Source organism: Procambarus clarkii, chromosome 33 (assembly GCF_040958095.1).
Source record: "Procambarus clarkii isolate CNS0578487 chromosome 33, FALCON_Pclarkii_2.0, whole genome shotgun sequence".
Lineage (NCBI taxonomy): Eukaryota > Metazoa > Arthropoda > Malacostraca > Decapoda > Cambaridae > Procambarus > Procambarus clarkii.
In genome coordinates, this window is record NC_091182.1 from 16,334,461 (window position 1) to 16,348,912 (window position 14,452).

Here is a 14,452-nt window from a genome sequence, read left to right on the forward strand (position 1 = left end):
TATATATATATATATATATATATATATATATTAGTATATTTTGGTAGCAGTCGTTCTTGTAAACATATATTATTAAATATGACCGAAAAAGTAAGATTAATAATTCTAACTCGAATTTTCTCAATATTTCTTATGTTTCTTTTTACTGTCGATGATAATTGAAATATCATTTCTCTAAAATTAATTGTTATTTCTAGTCTGACGCGACACTTGAACGTGTTTCGTAAAACCTTTTTACATTTTCAAAGACTTCAGTTTACACACTCACACAACTATAACCTGCAAACACTAAACAGAGTTTTAATATGCTATCATTTAAACTGCTTTTGTCTTATGTACACGCATTTGGGTGAGGTGATATGTTACAACAGTTTTGGATGAGGTCAACAAAACTTTCAACACATGACAGAGCAAACTTTCAACACATGACAGAACACGGTGCAATGGGTATAAATTGGATAAATTAAAGAGAAGAATGGAAATAACTGCAAAGGGCCTATTGGCCCATATTTCTTGATGCTTCTATATTGGTGCGGAGTCTTGAAGTGGGTAGAATATAGTTGTGCATTAATTGGCTGTTGATTGCTGGTGTTGACTTCTTGATGTGTAGTGCCTCGCAGACGTCGAGCCGCCTGCTATCGCTGTATCTATCGATGATTTCTGTGTTGTTTGCTAAGATTTCTCTGGTGATGGTCTGGTTGTGGGAAGAGATTATATGTTTCTTAATGGAGCCCTATTGCTTATGCATCGTTAAACGCCTGGAAGGAGATGTTGTTGTCTTGCCTATATACTGAGTTTTTTGAGGCTTACAATCCCCAAGAGGGCATTTGAAGGCATAGACGACGTAGGTCTCTTTTAAAACGTTCTGCTTTGTTTCTGGAGAGTTTCTCATGAGTAGGCTGGCCGTTTTTTTGGTTTTATAGTAAATTGTCAGTTGTATCTTCTGATTTTTGTCTGTAGGGATAACTACAGACAAAAAATCCCTACAGTTTTCCCTAAATTTCCCTAAAAAAATCCCAAAATTTTGAAAAAATTTGTCTGTTATCCCTAGAGACAAAAATCAGAAGATACAACTGACAATTTATTATAAAACCAAAAAAAACGGCCAGCCTACTCATGAGAAACTCTCCAGAAACAAAGCAGAACGTTTTAAAAGAGACCTACGTCGTCTATGCCTTCAAATGCCCTCTTGGGGATTGTAAGCCTCAAAAAACTCAGTATATAGGCAAGACAACAACATCTCTTTCCAGGCGTTTAACGATGCATAAGCAACAGGGCTCCATTAAGGAACATATAGCCTCTTCCCACAACCAAACCATCACCAGAGAAATCTTAGCAAACAACACAGAAATCATCGATAGATACAGCGATAGCAGGCGGCTCGACGTCTGCGAGGCACTACACATCAAGAAGTCAACACCAGCAATCAACAGCCAAATAATGCACAACTATATTCTACCCACTTCAAGACTCCGCTCCAATATAGAAGCATCAAGAAATATGGACCAATAGGCTTTCTACAATTACTTCCATTCAATACCCATTGTTTCGTGTTCTGTCTTGTGTTTGAATTTAATACCCATTCAATACCCATTGTTGAAAGTTTGTTTTCACCTCATCCACCGCACCCAAATGTAGATATAATATCGAAGATGTGTAAGCTCTATTCAGTTTCAGTTGTGTGTTTGTAAACTAAAGTCTTTGAAAATGAAATAAGTTTCACGAAACTCGCTCAAGTGTCGCGTCAGACTAGAAATAAAAATGAATTTTGGAGAATTGATCTTTGAATTACCATCAACAGTGAAAAGAAACTTAAGAAAGATCGAGAAAATTCGTGTTAGAATTATTAATCTTACTTTTTCGGTCATAGTTAATAATATATGTCTACAGGAAAGACTGCTACCAAAATATATATATATATATATATATATATATATATATATATATATATATATATATATATATATATATATATATATATATATATATATATATATATATATATATTCATTAATTCAGCCCAAAAATTCATTTAGGTAAACAAATTACAGTTTCCATAAGCTACTTGCTCTGTGTAATAAATTATTATATCAACAATGGGTTCAAGAATGAATACAAGTAACGTTACGTAAATTAAGCAGCTTACAAATGTGAGAAGATTGTTTCATAATATGATTTACTTATCATACACGCCACTCCACACCCTCGTGCAGAAGGCGGCTGTGGAAAGGTTACAATCAGCCACATTTACTACCTATAGTTAGCAATCTAAGGATATTTGGCTAACATTATTTGTTATTGAGTTGTCTTTAAATATGTTTCTATGACAAATGTTCACAATACATGTAAATGTTTAGTCCAAAATAATATATAACACAACTGTTTTCCTGTGTAGAAAGTCTGCAGGGAAGACTGTTATGGTTTGTAGTATTTGTTAGGGGATCGGCAGCCAGAGTTGACATAGGAACAAGTTATGGTTATAACATGATAACACTCTCTCTTTCCCAGACACTCCGTCACACACACATGTTACAGAGTCTGGGGGGTTAGGGGTCTGGTAGCTGAGCGGACAGTGTGCAGGGCAAAGTTTCTTTCACCCTGATGACCCTGTTACCTAGCAGTAAATAGGTACCTGGGAGTTAGACAGCTGTTACGGAGCTGCTTCCTGGTTGTGTGTGTGGGGGGGGGGACATTAGTTAGTTACAGTTGATTGATTGACAGTTGAGAGTCTGCCGAAAGAGCAGAGCTCAACCCCCGCAAGAACAACTAGGTGAATACATACATATTCACACCACAAACGACCAGGAAGTGTGTGAGGATCTGAATAAGAAATTGGAGGAGGTCTTCACCTTAGAGCAAGGAGAAATTACAGAGATAAGAGGGGGAATAGCTAACCTGGAACCACTGGAAGAGTTTGAGATTACCTGCGGGGAAGTAAGGAAGTGTTTACTAGAGTTGGATGTGACAAAGGCTATAGTCCCAGATGGAATCTTCTCCCCTTGGATACTAAAGGAAAGAAGAACTGTGCCTACCACTCTCCATAGTGTATAACAAATCACTGGCAACAAGGGAACTGCCAGATATTTGGAAAGCAGCTAACGTAGTCCCGATATACAAGAAAGGGGATAGACAGGAGGCACTGAACTACAGGCCAGTGTCCCTAACCTGTATACCATGCAAGCTGATGGAGAAGATTGTGCGAATAAAGCTAGTAGAGCATCTGGCTTGAAAGAACTTTGTAAGACAGCATCAACATGGGTTCAGGGATGGCAGGTCCTGCCTCACAGGGTTACTTGAAATCTACGACCAGGCAACAAAAGTAAGGCAAGGAAGAGAAGGCTGGGCAGACTGCATATTATTGGATTGTCAGAAAGCCTTTGATACAGTACCACACAAGATGCTAGTGAATAAGCTGGAGATGCAGGCTGGAGTGAACGGGAAGGTACTCCATTGGATAAAGGAGTACCTAAGCAACAGGAGACAATGAGTCAGTGTGAGGGGTGAGGTCTCAGATTGGCGAGACGTTACAAGTGGAGTCTCGCAGGGGTCAGTCCTTGGACCTATACTGTTTCTGATATATGTAAATGATCTCCCAGAGGGTATAGAATCGTTTCTCTCAATGTTTGCCGATGATGCAAAAATTATGAGTAGGATTAAAACAGAGGATAACAGTAGGAGGCTACAAGATGACCTAGACAGACTGAGTGAATGGTCCAACAAATGGCTGTTGAAGTTGAACCCGAGTAAATGCAAAGTAATGAAACTAGGTAGTGGAACGGGAGGCCAGACACAGGATACAGAATAGGAGATGAAGTACTTAATGAAATGGACAGAGAGAAAGATCTGGGAGTTGATATCACACCAAATCTGTCTCCTGAAGCCCACATTAAAAGAATAACGTCTACGACATATGCGAGGCTGGCTAACATCAGAACAGCCTTCAGGAACCTGTGTAAGAAATCATTCAGAATCTTGTACACCACATATGTATGACCAATCCTGTAGTATGCAGCCCCAGCATGGAGCCCGTACCTTGTCAAGCACAAGGCGAAGCTGGAAAGAGTCCAAAGGTATGCCACTAGACTAGTCCCAGCACTAAGAGGCATGAGTTACGAGGAAAGGCTGCAGGAAATGCATCTTACGACACTGGAAGAGGGAAGAGTAAGGGGAGACATGATCGCAACCTACAAAATCCTTAGGGGAATCGACCGGGTAAACAAGGATAAACTATTTAACACTGGTAGGACACGTACAAGGGGGACACAGGTGAAAACTGGGTACCCACATGAGCCAAAGGGACGTTAGAAGGAACTTTTTCAGTGTCTGAGTAGTTAACAGATGGAATGCATTAGGCAGTGATGTGGTGGAGGCTGACTCCATACACAGTTTTAAATGTAGATATGATAGAGCCCAGTAGGCTCAGGAATCTGTACACCAGTTGATTGAAAGTTGAGAGGCGGGACAAAAGAGCCAAAGCTCCACCCCTGCAAGCACAAATAAGTGAGTACAAATAGGTGAGTACATCCACACACACACCGGGGGACATTGGCTAAGAGCAGGGGTCCGGTGGCTGAGTAGACAGCACGCTGGTCACGTAATCCTGTGATCCGGGGTTCGATTCCCGGCGCCGGCAGGAAACAATGGGCAGAGTTTCTTTTACCCTTTTGCCCCTGTTACCTAGCAGTAAATATGTACCTATGAGTTGGACAGCTGTTACGGGCTGCTTCCTGTGTGTGTTTGTGTGTGTGTGCGTGTGTGTACTCACCTAGTTGTACTCACCTAGTTGTGCTTGCGGGGTTGAGCTCTGGCTCTTTGGTCCCGCCTCTCAACCGTCAATCAACAGGTGTACAGATTCCTGGGCCTATTGGGCTCTATCATATCTACACTTGAAACTGTGTATAGAGTCAGCCTCCACCACATCACTTCCTAATGCATTCCATTTGTCAACCACTCTGACACTAAAAAAGTTCTTTCTAATATCTCTGTGGCTCATTTGGGCACTCGGTTTCCACCTGTGTCCCCTTGTGCGTGTTCCCCTTGTGTTAAATAGACTGTCTTTATCTACCCAATCAATTCCCTTCAGAATCTTGAATGTGGTGATCATGTCCCCCCTAACTCTTCTGTCTTCCAGCGAAGTTAGGTTTAATTCCCGTAGTCTCTCCTCGTAGCTCATACCTCTCAGCTCGGGTACTAGTCTGGTGGCAAACCTTTGAACCTTTTCCAGTTTATTCTTATCCTTGACTAGATATGGACTCCATGCTGGGGCCGCATACTCCAGGATTGGCGTGACATATGTGGTATACAAAGTTCTGAATGATTCTTTACACAAGTTTCTGAATGCCGTTCGTATGTTGGCCAGCCTGGCATATGCTGCTGATGTTATCCGCTTGATATGTGCTGCAGGAGACAGGTCTAGCGTGATATCAACCCCCAAGTCTTTTTCCTTCTCTGACTCCTGAAGATTTTCCCTCCCAGATGATACCTTGTATCTGGCCTCCTGCTCCCTACACCTATCTTCATTACATTACATTTGGTTGGGTTAAACTCTAACAACTATTTGTTCGACCATTCCATCGGCTTGTCTGATACCTGGTTGATACCTGGTTGATGGGGTTCTGGGAGTTCTACTCCCCAAGCCCGGCCCGAGGCCAGGCTTGACTTGTGAGAGTTTGGTCCACCAGGCTGTTGCTTGGAGCGGCCTGCAGGCCCACATACCCACCACAGCCCGGTTGGTCCGGCACTCCTTGGAGGAATAAATCTAGTTTCCTCTTGAAAATGTCCACAGTTGTTCCGGCAATATTTCTTATGCTTGCTGGGAGGACGTTGAACAACCGCGGACCTCTGATGTTTATACAGTGTTCTCTGATTGTGCCTATGGCACCTCTGATCTTCACTGGTTCTATTCTACATTTTCTTCCATATCGTTTACTCCAGTACGTTGTTATTTTACTGTGTAGATTTGGTACTTGGCCCTCCAGTATCTTCCAGGTGTATATTATTTGATATCTCTCTCGTCTTCTTTCTAGTGAGTACATTTGGAGGGCTTTGAGACGATCCCAATAATTTAGGTGCTTTATTGCATCTATGCATGCCGTATATGTTCTCTGTATTTCCTCTATTTCAGCAATCTCTCCTGCTCTGAAGGGGAAAGTGAGTACTGAACAGTACTCAAGACGGGACAACACAAGTGACTTGAAGAGTACAACCATTGTGATGGGATCCCTGGATTTGAAAGTTCTCGTAATCCATCCTATCATTTTTCTGGCTGTCGCAATATTTGCTTGGTTATGCTCCTTAAACGTTAGGTCATCAGACATTATTATTCCCAAATCCTTTATGTCTAGGTCTTCTTGAAGCCTCAAACAGTCCTCTTCTGTTTTAATCCTTCTCATAATTTTAGCATCGTCCACAAACATTGAGAGAAATGAATCGATACCCTCCGGGAGATCATTTACCAGTATCAGAAACAAGATAGGACCGAGTACAGAGCCCTGTGGGACTCCACTGGTGACTTCACGCCAATCGGAGGTCTCACCCCTCACCGTAACTCTCTGCTTCCTATTGCTTAGATACTCCCATATCCACTGGAGCACCTTACCAGCTACACCTGCCTGTCTCTCCAGCTTATGTACCAGCCTCTTATGCCGTACTGTGTCAAAGGCTTTCTGACAATCCAAGAAAATGCAGTCCGCCCAGCCTTCTCTTTCTTGCTTAATCTTTGTCACCTGATCGTAGAATTCTATCAAGCCTGTAAGGCAAGATTTACCCTCCCTGAACCCAAGTTGGCGATTTGTCACGAAGTCCCTTCTCTCCAGATGTGTTACCAGGTTTTTTCTCACGATCTTCTCCATCACCTTGCATGGTATACAAGTCAAGGACACTGGCCTGCAGTTCAGTGCCCCTTGCCTGTCGCCCTTTTTGTATATTGGGACCACATTCGCCGTCTTCCATATTTCTGGTAGGTCTCCCGTCTCCAGTGACTTACTATACACTATAGAGAGTGGCAAGCAAAGTGCCTCTGCACACTCTTTCAGTATCCATGGTGAGATCCCATCTGGACCAACAGCCTTTCTAACATCCAGATTCAGCAGGGTTCTCTTGACCTCCTCTCTCATAATTTCGAACTCTTCCAAGGCCGCCTGGTTTACCTCCCTTTCTCCTAGCCCAGTGACCTCACCTTGTTCTATTGTGAAGAACTCCTGGAACCTCTTGTTGAGTTCTTCACACACCTCTCTGTCATTGTCTGTATACCTGTCCTCGCCTGTTCTAAGTTTCAATACCTGTTCTTTCACTGTTGTTTTCTGTGGTGTTTGTGTGTTACTGAGGAAGTCTTGGTTGTAGGGTTGATGTAAAGTCATGACTTGGTTACTGACTTTAATACTTAATATGATTACATGACTAGTAGCTACCAAGCTTGGCGGGCATCCTGTACGCTCTATTGTTTACCTTCTCTCTCTGCTGTCTCAGCCGCCGCACATAGAAAACGGATGGTACCATTTTCTGTGAACATGACATCCCTCCTTTTCTTTAAAAAGAATGAATACAGGATGTCTACCATGCTTGTAGCACAAAGCAAAGTTATTGACACAAAGTAAGTTATTAACATATCAAGAGATACTGCATACATTTAACATTAATTAAGCACACAAAGAATTTAAACAACTTAATCTTTTCCACAAAGGATTTCAATGTTAAAAATACATATGCAATGTTAAACAAACATGAAAGAAACTGTAATACAAAGTTACAAAATATTGAATGAGATATCTGCATTATTCAAACAATATTAAATTTAGTTTAGCACAATAAGTAAATACTTTTCATTACATAGGAACACAATTAATCATCAAATCGTGTAGGGCGTTTAACATGACGTTTAGGACGAGAGTCCCTAATACAATAATATCCCTTGATGAATTGTTTGTCGGGTTATAACTATTTTTTTCTTTTTCTTTTGCACGACTTTGCACTTCATCATTTTCTACACTAGTTGGAATCACTTTGAAATAAGCCATATTACGTGTTATACTATGATCTCTATTACTAGCTGTTACCATAGTTCCTTTTACACTAATCACTTTATATGGTTTTGTATCATACGGCATATCTAACTTTCCCTCTTTTTTCTTTTTAACGAGAACAGTGTCACCAACCTTTATGAACTGTTCCTTTGCACGTTGATCATGAGCAATTTTCATTTTGCCCTTGGCTAGTGCATCCTTCTGAGCGAGACGTTTATCCGTTACCTCGGCTGGCATGACGGGTAGTGCGATTCTCATAGGACGTCCAAATAAAAGTTCGCCAGGCGACTTGCCCAGTGTTCCATGTGGTGTTGCACGGTAGTTCCTGAGAAAAGCATACATAGCTTGTTTCCAGGATCGTCCTTCGGCATGAGCACAGCGTACCGCTTTCATGAGAGGTTGCATGAATCTCTCAACTTCTCCATTTGCTTGAGGATGTAGTGGCATCACACGGCGGTGTTTGAATCCAATATGCTCAGAAAAGTTGACAAAGTCTTGTCCATTGAATGGCGGTCCATTGTCCGTCTTGACAACTTCAGGAATGCCAAAGTTTGAAAAGATCTTGTCAAGTTTCGGGATGACGGCCTTTGCAGATGTGGAATTGATGATTTCTACTTCTGGATAACGTGAGTGATCATCAATGACTACCATCAAGTACTCTCCAGTTGGTAGTGGTCCGCAGAAGTCCATTGATACTTCCGTCCATGGTGCAGCAGGTAGTGGTGAAGGTTGTAGAGGTGTTGGTCTTGAAGTATCCACTGCAGCTTGGCAAGGGACACAGGCATCATGCATATCCTTTGCTTGACGATCAATGCCAGGAAACCACACCTTTTCTCGTAGCAGCTGTTTCGTCCTAACAAGACCTTGGTGTCCTTGATGTGCAAGCTTCAGAGCACGTTGCTGGAGAACAGCTGGAATCACGATACGAGTACCTCGCAGCACAGTGTCGCGTTGTTGCGTAACACTTAATTCTGTCTGGATGCGTTCAAGTGCTTTGAATGCATCTTGGTCAACTCCTGAGGGTGGGATGCGTGGAAACTTTTTCTTAGTCAATGCATCCACTGTTGCTTGCAGAGTTGGGTCCTCTAGGGTTGCAGTACGGATTTCATCAAGAGTAAGAGCCTTAGGGACTGCATCACAGGTTACAGAGTGTACATATTCCTCGGCAACTTGCTGATGCTTGGTGATGGTGAAACTGTTGGCAGGATGTCGACTGATGTAATCAGCGGGATTGCCTGCACCCGGCTTGTATTTCACCGTAAAGTTGTATGGTTGCAGACGAAGAGCCCATCTCTCAATGCGAGCTGGTGGTTTGGACTTTGGATTATTGAAGATGGTCTCCAACGGTTTGTGGTCAGTGACTATCGTGGTGAAGGGTGCACCAAGCAGATACACATTGAAGTGTTCACAGCCCCATACAAGAGCAAGAGCTTCCTTCTCTGTCTGACTGTATCGTTGCTCAACATCTGTGAGAGAACGGCTGGCGTAGGCAATTACTACTCTGGAATCTGGTTGACCAGGTTTGTGTTGGGCTAAAACAGCACCTAATCCAACAGGACTAGCATCCACCGTTAACTCAGTGTCCATTGATGGATCAAAGTACGCAGCAGTCGCATTCTCTACTAGTGCATCTTTCACAGCATCAAATGCATTTTGCTCGATATCGCTCCAGTACCATGATGCATTTTTCTTCAGGAGCTCACGTAGAGGCTTTGTAATGGTAGCAAAATCTGGAATGAAGCGAGAACAGTAGTTTGCCATTCCCAGAAAACTATGTACTTCAGTGGACGTTGAAGGAGGTGCAGCATTCTTGATATCTGCAACTTTCTTAGGATCTGGAGACAGACCTTTGTCACTAAGTACATGTCCAAAGAATTCAATTTTATGTTGATTGAACTCACACTTTGCTCGGCTTAACGTCAGATTCTTTTCTCGTAAGCGTTGCAATGTTGCACGAAGAGCTTTGTCGTGTTCAGCTTGGGTACGGCCATAAACAATGATGTCATCAGACATGTTGTCAGCATTAGGTATATCTTGCAATACCTGGCTGATGATGTGCTGGAATACCTCGGCAGCACTGTTGATACCAAAACTCAGGCGCTTGTACCTATACAGACCTCGATGTGTCGTAAACGTTGTGATGAAGCGACTCTCATCATCAAGTTCAAGCTGATGATAGCCCTTGTTTAAATCTAACTTGCTGAATACAGTTGCACCATTCAAGCGGTAGATCATATCATCTACAGTGGGTGTAGGATGGCGTTCACGCATTATTGCCTTGTTGGGAACACGCATGTCCACACAAATGCGTATCTCATCTGGATTCTTCGGCTTTGGTGGAGTGACAATTGGGCTTACCCATGGTGTTGGGCCTGTTACTGGTTCAATGATATCTAGTTCCATCAGCCTATCCAGTTCGGCATCGACTTTCTTGCGAGTATGGAATGGTTGTCGGCGATGTGGTTGGGCAACTGGAATTACATCTGGGTTGATATGCAGATGTACTTTGCTATCAGTATAACAACCTATGGATTTAAATCGATCAGAAAATTCAGCAACAATACCATCAACATTGTTTGCAGATTCCACTGCTACAGCATTAGAAAGCTGAAGTAGCCCCAATTTGGTTGAAGTCTTGTAACTGAGTAAAGACTCCTTTGCATTCCTAACAACATGGAATGTAGTAATGAGCATTGCATTCTTTGACTTAATCTCTGCAGTTAAAGTTCCAATCACTGGCAAGGCTACCGTTGAAGCATAGGCAGTGGCTTTGCCATTATAGTTCTCAAGCTTTGGGAACTGTTTTTTAAATTTCTCATAGTGGCACTCAGCAATGGTGTCAATGTTTGATCCAGTGTCAATGAGAACCTTGAGACAAATACCAGCAATGTATACACATGTCTCTGGGTTGTTTGGAAGATCATTCCATTCTGTGATTGCTTGTACTCCATAAGTATAATCACATTCACTGTCATCTGAGACTGGTTGTAATGAAATGTTGTCTTGTACATTATTAACATTCTGGATATGAGGTGCAATATTGTGTTTACCACCTCGACCCCTATGACCTGATCCTCGTACAGTGCTTTTATTCATTGACTGTGGTTTCTTTAGTGCAGAACGACACATAGCACCAAAATGACCTAGTTTTCCACACTCATAGCACTTCTTACCTTGAGCAGGACAAACATTATCTTGGTGTGGGTAGTCTCCTCCACAATTGTAACATTTATTGTTGACACCCTCTGATGTGGGTCGTTGTGACTGCTTGAGCCTTGTTCCTTGACCCCAGTTGTGACGTGGTTCTCGGCTAAATTTACTGTTAGGTTTGCCATGATATCTTCTTTGATCACGGTGTCCTCCCTGAACCTTACGTACCTCATCACTGTTAGTAACAGTGGCAGAACCGTTATTAGCACTGCACTCCATGACACGAGCATCACGTGCAGCATCTTCCATTCGACGAGCCATATCCAGTATCTTGGTAAGAGAACTGTCATCATCAACAAGTTCTAGAGCTCTTCGACGAAGACGTGTAGATGTGCATGATTCAATTATTTGCTGTTTGATTTCTTTGTCAACATCAGCAAACTCACAATGGGCTGCTAAACCCTGCAGACGTGTGTGGTATTGATCCACAGTTTCATTAGAGAGTTGTTTTGCTCTCCTGAAATGCATAATTTCCATTGCAGTATTTTGCCTTGGTTTGAAATGCTCTGTTAGTTTGGCTTTGGCAGTGTCATAATCTTTGGCACCACCAGTGTCTTTCAGTGTGTCAAAGATGTCACAAACTCTATCACCTGCATAATGAAGTAGAAAGGCACGCTTTCTTTCAGCACTTTTGATGTCAGAAACTATCAACAAATTTTCAAACTTTTTAAGCCATTTGACCCACCTCTGTGACAGGTTTGTCTGGTCACAGTCAGGATCAAATGCAGGAAACTGAGGTATATTTGCCATTTTTACTGAATAAATGTAACTTATCACTTAAATGTTCCTCAGAATATTAAACACTTACTGCACTGAATATGTTAGTCAAGAATTCACTGTAATTACTTTAATTTTGCAAAGCACACAAGCATTTTAATGCAAAAGTTCACAACAGTGCACAATATAGCAGCAACTGACTTCTTACCTAGCCCTTGTGTACATGTGTTGTTCCTACTCACAGCAGCAGCACAGCAGTTGGCACAGCAGTTGGTACAGCAGCAGTTGGTACAGCAGTTGGTACAGCAGTTGGTACAGTAGTTGGTGCAGCAGTTGGTACAGCAGTTGGTACAGCAATCAGTTCAATGTGATGAATTTTGTAGCACGAAGCGTCGTTTCGTAACCAAAACATCAGGTTTTGTACACATCAAAGCGTCGTTTCGTACACAACGTCGGCAGATTCCTCAGTACACAGTTTCTTCAGCACAGCTTGGGTAGCACACAGCTTGGGTAGCACACAGCATTGGTTAGCACACAGCATCGTTTAGCACACAGCATTGGTTAGCACACAGCATCGGTTAGCATACAGCATCGGGTATGGCACTCACAGCTTCTCTTCCTCCTCCAGGCAGCATGCTTCTCCCTTGTGTTTGAAACTGAACAAATACCTGCGTTCACAGTTCATCCTCGTCGCCAATGTGGTGTTTGTGTGTTACTGAGGAAGTCTTGGTTGTAGGGTTGATGTAAAGTCATGACTTGGTTACTGACTTTAATACTTAATATGATTACATGACTAGTAGCTACCAAGCTTGGCGGGCGTCCTGTACGCTCTATTGTTTACCTTCTCTCTCTGCTGTCTCAGCCGCCGCACATAGAAAACGGATGGTACCATTTTCTGTGAACATGACATTTTCCTTCTGATGTGACTGTGGAGTAGCTTTGGTTCGGTCTTGGCTTTGTTTGCTATATCATTTTCAAAACTTTTCTCTGCTTCTCTTCTCACCCTGACATACTCATTCCTGGTTCTCTGGTATCTCTCTCTGCTTTCTGGTGTTCTGTTATTCCGGAAGTTCCTCCACGCCCTTTTGTTCAGTTTCTTCACTTCTATACATGCCCTATTATACCATGGATTCTTCTGATGCTTCTCGGATTTTTCCCTTTGGGCCGGGATGAACCTGTTTACTGCCTCCTGACACTTTTGGGTAACATAGTCCATCATACCCTGTACAGACTTATCTCTGAGGTCTGTGTCCCAAGGTATTTCACTTAGGAAACTTCTCATCTGTTCATAATTCCCCTTTCGGTATGCCAGCCTTTTGATTCCTAGTTCTTTTTTGGGGGAGATAAGTCCTAGCTCTACCAGGTACTCAAAGTTCAATAAACTGTGGTCACTCATTCCCAAGGGCACTTCCATCTTAACTTTCCTTATATCCCACTCATTTAGGGTAAATATCAACTCAAGCATTGCTGGTTCATCTTCTCCTCTCATTCTTGTTGGTTCTTTGATGTGCTGGCTTAGAAAGTTTCTTGTTGCCACGTCCAGCAGCTTAGCTCTCCCTGTTTCTGGTCCCCCATGCAGGTCTCTGTTCACCCAATCTATCTTCCCATGGTTGAAGTTTTCCATAATTAGTAGTCAAGATCCATTCCTGCTAGCAACAGACGCTGCTCTTTCTATTATGTTAATGGTGGCCATGTTGTTTCTATCATATTCCTGTGTAGGTCTTCTGTCATATAGTGGTGGATTATATATGACTACAACTATAATTTTTTCCCTCCATTTGTTACGGTACCTGCTATGTAGTCACTGAAACCTTCACAGTCCTGAATATCCATCTCCTCAAAATCCCAGCCTTTTCTTACCAGCAGAGCTACACCACCCCCACCTCTTCCTTCCCTCTCTTTCCTCATAACATAATAGTCCTGTGGGAACACTGCGTTTGTTATCGTTTTCGTGAGCTTTGTTTCTGTGAGGGCTATTATGTCTGGGTTTTCCTCTAGTACCCTTTCTCCAAGCTCATTTGTTTTATTTGTAATTCCATCTATGTTAGTGTACATCGCTTTAAGGCTCACCTTCTTCTGTCCCTTCTCAAATCGCCTCCTTGGTGAGTGTTTTGCTGGTGGGGGAGGCTGTTCCATGGGTGTGAGGTCCTGTGAGGTGGATAACAGGGTCTCAGAGGATACTGGGATGAGGGGCGGGGGATCCAGTGAAGGGGGAGGGACAGGGAGGGTATGGGGTGAAAGGGGAGGGAGGACAGGAAGGAAAGGGGGGGAGGGAAGACTCGGGAGGAGGGGAGGGGTAGAAGGGTTGGGATTGGGTGTGGGGGGAGGGAGATTTTCCTGAACATTTGAGTGGGGGCAGGGAGGGTTTGGGGTAGGGGAGTTTTCTATGCAGAGGAGGGTGGTGGGGTTGTCCTCCCTTCTGGTGTTATAGGTTAGCTGGTTGTGGGTTCCCCCCTCACCTCTGGGGGTGTTGTGTTGGGAGCTGTGACTTCCTGGTTTTCCCC